This window comes from Petromyzon marinus, unplaced genomic scaffold (assembly GCF_048934315.1).
Source record: "Petromyzon marinus isolate PM22_M1 ecotype Great Lakes invasive population unplaced genomic scaffold, UKy_Petmar_22M1.pri1.0 PM_Scaffold_474, whole genome shotgun sequence".
NCBI classification, from domain to species: Eukaryota; Metazoa; Chordata; class Hyperoartia; order Petromyzontiformes; family Petromyzontidae; genus Petromyzon; species Petromyzon marinus.
In genome coordinates, this window is record NW_027423473.1 from 4,220 (window position 1) to 13,378 (window position 9,159).

A 9,159-nucleotide genomic window follows, 5' to 3' on the forward strand; every position below is an offset into this window, starting at 1 on the left:
GTGAGTGGGTGAGGGAGTGGGTGGGTGAGGGAGTGAGTGGGTGGGTGGGTGGGTGAGTGGGTGGGTGGGTGAGGGAGTGGGTGGGTGGGTGAGTGAGTGGGTGAGTGGGTGGGTGAGTGGGTGGGTGGTGGGTGGGTGAGTGGGTGGGTGAGTGGGTGGGTGAGTGAGTGAGTGGGTGGGTGGTGGGTGAGTGAGTGGGTGGGTGAGTGGGTGGGTGAGTGGGTGGGTGAGTGGGTGGGTGGGTGGGTGAGTGGATGGGTGGATGGTGAGTGGTGGTGAGTAGTAGTGGTGAGTAGTAGTGGTGAGTAGTGGTGATAGTGGTGAGTAGTGGTGGGTAGTAATGGTGAGTAGTGGTGGTGAGTAGTGGTGGTGAGTAGTAGTGGTGAGTAGTGGTGATAGTGGTGAGTAGTGATAGTGGTGATGGTGAGTAGTAGTGGTGAGTAGTGATGGTGAGTAGTAGTGGTGGTGAGTGGTGGTGATAGTGGTGAGTAGTGGTGGTGAGTAGTGGTGAGTGGTGGTGGTGGTGAGTAGTGGTGAGTAGTAGTGGTGGTGAGGAGTGGTGAGTAGTAGTGGTGAGTAGTGGTGAGTAGTAGTGGTGAGTAGTGGTGGTGAGTAGTGGTGGTGAGTAGTAGTGGTGAGTAGTGGTGGTGAGTAGTGGTGGTGAGTAGTGGTGGTGAGTAGTAGTAGTAGTGGTGGTGGTGAGTAGTGATGGTGAGTAGTGGTGAGTGGTGGTGAGTGGTGATGGTGAGTAGTAGTGAGTAGTTGTAGTGGTGGGTGGTGATAGTGAGTAGTAGTGGTGAGTGGTGGTGAGTAGTAGTGGTGAGTGGTGAGTAGTAGATGATGGTGAGTAGTAGTGGTGAGTGGTGGTGAGTAGTGGTGAGTAGTAGTGGTGAGTGGTAGTAGTGGTGGTGGTGAGTAGTAGTGGTGAGTAGTGGTGAGTAGTAGTGGTGGTGAGTGGTGGTGAGTAGTGGTGAGTAGTAGTGGTGAGTGGTAGTAGTGGTGGTGGTGAGTAGTAGTGGTGAGTAGTAGTGGTGAGTAGTGGTGAGTAGTAGTGGTGGTGAGTGGTGGTGAGTAGTGGTGAGTAGTAGTGGTGAGTAGTGGTGATAGTGGTGAGTAGTAGTGATGGTGAGTAGTAGTGGTGAGTAGTGATAGTGGTGAGTAGTAGTGGTGGGTGGTGGTGAGTAGTGGTGGTGAGTAGTAGTGGTGGTGAGTAGTAGTGGTGAGTAGTAGTGGTGGTGGTGAGTAGTAGTGAGTAGTTGTAGTGGTGAGTGGTGATAGTGAGTAGTAGTGAGTAGTGGTGATGGTGAGTAGTGGTGAGTAGTAGTGGTGAGTAGCTGATGGTGAGTAGTGGTGAGTAGTAGTGGTGAGTAGTAGTGGTGAGTAGTGGTGAGTAGTGGTGAGTAGTGGTGGTGGTGAGTAGTGATGGTGAGTAGTGGTGGTGAGTAGTGATGGTGAGTAGTGGTGAGTAGTAGTGGTGAGTAGTAGTGGTGAGTAGTGATGGTGAGTAGTAGTGATGGTGAGTAGTAGTGGTGAGTAGTAGTGGTGGTGGTGAGTAGTAGTGAGTAGTTGTAGTGGTGAGTGGTGATAGTGAGTAGTAGTGAGTAGTGGTGATGGTGAGTAGTGGTGAGTAGTAGTGGTGAGTAGTGATGGTGAGTAGTGGTGATGGTGAGTAGTGGTGAGTAGTAGTGGTGAGTAGTGATGGTGAGTAGTGGTGAGTAGTAGTGGTGAGTAGTGATGGTGAGTAGTAGTGATGGTGAGTAGTAGTGGTGAGTAGTGATGGTGAGTAGTGGTGAGTAGTAGTGGTGAGTAGTAGTGATGGTGAGTAGTAGTGGTGAGTAGTGATGGTGAGTAGTGGTGAGTAGTAGTGGTGAGTAGTGATGGTGAGTAGTGGTGAGTAGTAGTGGTGAGTAGTAGTGATGGTGAGTAGTGGTGAGTAGTGATGGTGAGTAGTGGTGAGTAGTAGTGGTGAGTAGTAGTGATGGTGAGTAGTAGTGGTGAGTAGTGATGGTGAGTAGTGGTGAGTAGTAGTGGTGAGTAGTAGTGATGGTGAGTAGTGGTGAGTAGTGATGGTGAGTAGTGGTGAGTAGTAGTGGTGAGTAGTGATGGTGAGTAGTGGTGGTGAGTAGTAGTGGTGAGTAGTGATGGTGAGTAGTGGTGGTGAGTAGTGGTGGTGGTGGTGAGTAGTAGTGAGTAGTTGTAGTGGTGAGTGGTGATAGTGAGTAGTAGTGATAGTGGTGATGGTGAGTAGTAGTGGTGAGTAGTGGTGGTGAGTAGTGATGGTGAGTAGTAGGGGTGGTGAGTGGTGGTGATAGTGGTGAGTAGTGGTGAGTGGTGGTGAGTGGTGGTGGTGAGTAGTGGTGGTGAGTAGTGGTGAGTGGTGGTGGTGAGCGCCTCCCTGTGCTGGTGCAGACAGCGGAGGAGGAGGAGGTTCTCAACAAGAAACGCTCAAAGAAGACCCAGCACAAGTACGAGGAGCGTCGCAAGAACGCCAAACTCGCTCCACTGTTGGACGAGCAGTTCCTGCAGGGCAAGCTGCTGGGTGAGACACTCACAGAGAGACACACAGAGACAGAGAGACACAGAGAGACACAGACATAGAGACACAGAGACACACAGAGAGACACACAGAGATACACTCAGAGACACACAGAGACACAGAGAGAGAGACACACACAGAGAGACACTCAGAGACACAGAGACACACACAGAGACACACACACAGAGACACACAGAGAGACACACAGAGAGGCACACAGAGAGACACACACAGAGAGACACACACAGAGAGACACACACAGAGAGACACACACAGAGAGACACACACAGAGAGACACACACAGAGAGACACACACAGAGAGACACAGAGACACAAGAGACACAGAGAGACACAGAGAGACACACACAGAGACACACAGAGACACACACAGAGACACACAGAGACACACACACAGAGACACACACACAGAGACACACACAGACACACACACACAGAGACACACAGAGACACACAGAGACAGAGAGACACAGAGAGAGAGACACAGAGACACACAGAGACACAGAGAGAGACAGAGAGAGAGAGAGAGAGACACACACAGAGAGACACAGAGACAGAGAGACACAGAGAGAGAGAGACACACTCAGAGACACAGAGACACACAGAGAGACACAGAGAGAGACACACAGAGAGACAGAGAGACACACAGAGACACACAGAGACACACAGAGACACACAGAGACACAGAGACACACACAGACACACACAGAGACACACACAGACACACAGAGACACACACACACACAGAGAGAGACACAGAGACACACAGAGACACACACAGACACACACAGACACACAGAGACACACAGACACACACAGAGACAGAGAGACACAGAGACACAGACATAGAGACACAGACAGACACACAGAGACACACAGAGACACACAGAGACACAGAGACACACAGAGACACACAGAGAGAGACACAGAGACACACACAGAGACACACACAGAGACACACACACACACAGAGAGAGACACAGAGACACACAGAGACACACAGAGACACACACAGACACACACAGACACACAGAGACACACAGACACACACAGAGACAGAGACACACACACAGAGACACAGAGAGACACACACACAGAGACACACACACAGACAAACACACACAGACACACACAGACACAGACACACAGACACAGAGACACACAGAGACACACAGAGACACACAGACACACACAGAGACACACACAGAGACACACACACAGAGACACACACACAGAGACACACACACAGAGACACACACACAGAGACACACACAGAGACACACACAGAGAGACACACAGAGACAGAGACACACGCAGAGACACACGCAGAGACACACGCAGAGACACACAGAGACACAGAGACACACACACAGAGACACAGAGACACACACGAGAGAAGGAGACACTGAGATAGACACTGGGAGAGAGACGGGGGGGGGGGGGGGGGTATGGCCATGTTGTCGATGTTACAATGTGTCTAACCACGCGTGTCTGTGTGTGTGTCTCTGTGTGTGTCTCTGTGTGTGTCTGTGTGTCTCTGTGTGTCTCTGTGTGTCTCTGTGTGTGTCTGTGTGTGTGTGTGTGTCTGTGTGTCTCTGTGTGTGTCTGTGTGTGTCTGTGTGTGTGTGTGTCTCTGTGTCTCTCTCTCTCTCTGTGTGTGTGTCTCTGTGTGTCTCTGTGTGTGTGTGTCTCTGTGTGTGTCTCTGTGTCTCTGTGTGTGCAGCGTGCCTGGCCTCCCGTCCAGGCCAGTGTGGCCGTGCCGATGGCTACGTGCTGGAGGGCAAGGAGCTGGAGTTCTACCTGCGCAAGATCCGGGCTAAGAAGGGCAAGTAGGGGGAGGAGGAGCAGGTGGTGGTGGTGGTGGTGATGGTGGTGGTGGGTTAACATCACCACCATCACCACCATCACGTGCTAGCGGTGGTGATGGTGGTGGTGTTAACCACTATCACCAACATCACCACCATCACCACCATCACGTGCTAGCGGTGGTGATGGTGGTGGTGTTAACCACTATCACCAACATCACCACCATCACCACCATCACGTGCTAGCGGTGGTGGCGATGGTGACATCGGTACCAATAAACATCTCGCTTTACACACCCCCTCGTGTGTGTCGGTGTTGTGGGTGGGTGAGTGAGTCGGTGAGTGAGTGAGTGGGTGAGTGAGTGGTGTTGGTGGTGGTGGTGGTGTTGGGGGTGGTGGTGGTGGTGGTGATGGTGGTGGTGGGTTAACACCCCCACCACCATCACCACCACCACCACCACGTGCTAGCGGTGGTGGTGGTGATGGTGGTGATGGTGGTGGGTTAACATCACCACCATCACCACCATCACGTGCTAGCGGTGACATCAGTACCAATAAACATCTCGCTTTACACACCCCCTCGTGTGTGTCGGTGTTGTGGGTGGGTGAGTTGGTGAGTGAGTGGGTGAGTGAGTGGTGGTGGTGGTGTTGGGGGTGGTGATGGTGGTGATGGTGGTGGGTTAACACCATCACTGCCATCACCACCATCACCACCATCACGTGCTAGCGGTGGTGGCGATGGTGACATCAGTACCAATAAACATCTCGCTTTACACACCCCCTCGTGTGTGTCGGTGTTGTGGGTGACTGAGTGCGTGGGTGAGTGTGGGAGTGGATGAGTGAGAGAGGAGGGTGGGTGAGAGGGTGATTGGGTGAGTGAGTGAGTGAGTGCGTCGGTGGCTGATTGGGTGAGTGGAGTGGGTGGGTGAGAGAGGGGATGAGAGAGGTGAGTGAGTGTGTGGGTGAGATCCACACTCAACGAGATCCATAAAGACCCACAGCCTCACAGAGACCCACATAGACTCACAGACTGACAGTGACCCACAGAGACCAGGCGAGGTGGTCAACATCTACCACGACCTCCTGTAGACCAGGCGAGGTGGTCAACATCTACCACGACCTCCTGTAGACCAGGCGAGGTGGTCAACATCTACCACGACCTCCTGTGTACCAGGCGAGGTGGTCAACATCTACCACGACCTCCTGTAGACCAGGCGAGGTGGTCAACGTCTACCACGACCTCCTGTAGACCAGGCGAGGTGGTCAACATCTACCACGACCTCCTGTAGACCAGGCGAGGTGGTCAACATCTACCACGACCTCCTGTAGACCAGGCGAGGTGGTCAACATCTACCACGACCTCCTGTAGACCAGGCGAGGTGGTCAACGTCTACCACGACCTCCCGTAGACCAGGCGAGGTGGTCAACATCTACCACGACCTCCTGTAGACCAGGAGAGGTGGTCAACATCTACCACGACCTCCTGTAGACCAGGCGAGGTGGTCAACATCTACCACGACCTCCTGTAGACCCGGCGAGGTGGTCAACGTCTACCACGACCTCCCGTAGACCAGGCGAGGTGGTCAACATCTACCATGACCTCCTGTAGACCAGGAGAGGTGGTCAACATCTACCACGACCTCCTGTAGACCAGGCGAGGTGGTCAACGTCTACCACGACCTCCCGTAGACCAGGCGAGGTGGTCAACATCTACCACGACCTCCCGTAGACCAGGCGAGGTGGTCAACATCTACCACGACCTCCTGTAGACCAGGCGAGGTGGTCAACATCTACCACGACCTCCTGTAGACCAGACGAGGTGGTCAACATCTACCACGACCTCCTGTAGACCAGGAGAGGTGGTCAACATCTACCACGACCTCCTGTAGACCAGGCGAGGTGGTCAACATCTACCACGACCTCCTGTAGACCAGGCGAGGTGGTCAACATCTACCACGACCTCCCGTAGACCAGGCGAGGTGGTCAACATCTACCACGACCTCCTGTAGACCAGGCGAGGTGGTCAACGTCTACCACGACCTCCTGTAGACCAGGCGAGATGGTCAACATCTACCACGACCTCCTGTAGACCAGGCGAGGTGGTCAACATCTACCACGACCTCCTGTAGACCAGGCGAGGTGGTCAACAGCTACCACGACCTCCTGTAGACCAGGCGAGGTGGTCAACATCTACCACGACCTCCTGTAGACCAGGCGAGGTGGTCAACAGCTACCACGACCTCCTGTAGACCAGGCGAGGTGGTCAACATCTACCACGACCTCCTGTAGACCAGGCGAGATGGTCAACATCTACCACGACCTCCTGTAGACCAGGCGAGATGGTCAACATCTACCACGACCTCCTGTAGACCAGGCGAGGTGGTCAACAGCTACCACGACCTCCTGTAGACCAGGCGAGGTGGTCAACATCTACCACGACCTCCTGTAGACCAGGCGAGGTGGTCAACATCTACCACGACCTCCTGTAGACCAGGCGAGGTGGTCAACATCTACCACGACCTCCTGTAGACCAGGCGAGGTGGTCAACATCTACCACGACCTCCTGTAGACCAGGCGAGATGGTCAACATCTACCACGACCTCCTGTAGACCAGGCGAGGTGGTCAACATCTACCACGACCTCCTGTAGACCAGGGTGCTGCTACTCGCTCAACGATGGAGACACTTACCACTCAGCCACTCATTCAGCCCCTCACTCAGCCACTCAGCCACTCAGTCACTCATTCAGCCACTAAGCCACTCATTCAGCCACTCACTCAGCCACTCACAGCCACTCACTCAGCCACTCAGTCACTCATTCAGCCACTCAGCCACTCACTCAGCCACTCAGTCACTCATTCAGCCACTCACTCAGTCACTCATTCAGTCACTCATTCAGCCACTCACCCACTCAGTCACTCATTCAGCCACTCAGCCACTCAGTCACTCATTCAGCCACTCAGCCACTCACCCACTCAGTCACTCAGCCACTCACTCACTCAGCCACTCATCCACCCACTCACCCACCTACTCACTAATCCAGCCACCCACTCAACCACCCACTCACCCGATCACACACCAACCCACCCACTCACCCATTTAACCACCCAATCACCCACCCAATCACTCACTCACCCACCCACTTAGTCACTCATTCAGCCACTCACCCACCCACTCAGTCACTTATTCAGCCACTCACTCAGGCACTCACTCAGCCACTCATTCAGCCACTCAGCCGCTCAGCCACTCACTCAGCCACTCACTCAGCCACTCACCCAGCCACTCACCGAGCCACTCAGCCACTCACTTAGCCACTCACTCAGCCACTCATTCACTCAGTCACTCATTCAGCCACTCACTCAGCCACTCACTCAGCCACTCACTCAGCCACTTGCTTAGCCACTCACTCAGCCACTCACTCAGTCACTCATTCAGCCACTCAGTCACTCACTCAGCCACTCAGCCATTTAACCACCCAATCACTCACCCACTCAGCCACCCATTCAGTGAGTGAGTGGGTGGGTGAGTGGGTGGATGAGTGAGTTAGTGGGTGAGTGAGTGAGTGAGTGGTGAGTGAGTGAGATGGTGAGTGGGTGGGTGATTGGGTGGTTAAATGGTTGAGTGGGTAGGTGAGTGAGTGGGTGAGTGAGTGAGAGGGTGAGTGAGAGCGTGAGTGGGTGAGTGAGTGAGTGGGTGGGTGGGTGAGTGGGTGGGTGAGTGGGTGGGTGAGTGAGTGAGAGGGTGAGTGGGTGAGTGGGGGTGGGTGAGTGAGTAGGTGAGTGGGTGGGTGAGTGGGTGAGTGAGAGGGTGAGTAGGTTGGTGAGTGGGTGGGTGAGTGGGTGAGTGAGTAGATGGGTGGGTGAGTGAGTCGTTGGGTGAGTGAGAGGGTGAGTGAGTGAGTGGGTGAGTGAGTGTGTGGTTGAGTGAGTGAGTTAGTGGGTGAGTGAGTGTGTGAGTTGGTGTTTAAGTGGGTGAGTGAGTGAGTGGGTGAAGTGAGTGAATGAGTGGATGGTTGAGTGGGTGAGTGAGTGGGTGGTTAAGTGGGTGAGTGAGTGGCTGAGTGAATGAGTAGCTGAGTGAGTGAGTGGCTGAGTGAGTGAGTAGCTGAGTGAATGACTGAGTGAGTGATTGAGTGGCTAAGTGAGTGAGTGGCTGGGTGAGTGAGTGGCTGAATGGGCGAGTGAGTGGCTGAGTGAGTGAGTGAATGAGTGGGTGGTTGAGTGGGTGAGTGAGTGAGTGAGTGGCTGAGTGAGTGAGTGAGTGGCTGAGTGAGTGTGTGGTTGAGTGAGTGAGTAGCTGAGTGAGTGAGTGGCTGAGTGAGTGAGTAGCTGAGTGAGTGAGTGGCTGAGTGAGTGAGTAGCTGAGTGAATGACTGAGTGCGTGAGTGAGTAGCTGACTGAGTGAGTGGCTGTGTGGGTGAGTGAGTGACTGAGTGAGTATCTCACTGAATGAGTGAGTGAGTATCTCACTCTGTAAGTAGCTGAGTGAGTGACTGAGTGAGTGGCTGAGTGAGTTATTGAGTGGCTAAGTGAGTGAGTGGCTGGGTGAGTGAGTGGCTGAATGGGCGAGTGAGTGGCTGAGTGAGTGAGTGAATGAGTGGGTGGTTGAGTGGGTGAGTGAGTGAGTGAGTGGCTGAGTGAGTGAGTGAGTGGCTGAGTGAGTGAGTATCTCACTCTGTAAGTAGCTGAGTGAGTGACTGAGTGAGTGGCTAAGTGAGTGAGTGGCTGGGTGAGTGAGTGGCTGAATGGGCGAGTGAGTGGCTGAGTGAGTGAGTGAATGAGTGGGTGGTTGAGTGGGTGAG

General features: G+C 53.7%; 1 long non-coding RNA gene across 1 annotated transcript; it reads left to right on the forward strand.

Moving 5' to 3' along the window:
- Nucleotides 1–258: 258 nt before the first annotated feature.
- LOC142923383 (uncharacterized) lies at nt 259–4,934 on the forward strand. Its single transcript, XR_012940711.1, has 2 exons — nt 259–2,539; nt 4,278–4,934. It is a non-coding gene; the product is annotated as an uncharacterized LOC142923383 (long non-coding RNA).
- The last annotated feature ends 4,225 nt before the right edge of the window (nt 4,935–9,159 follow it).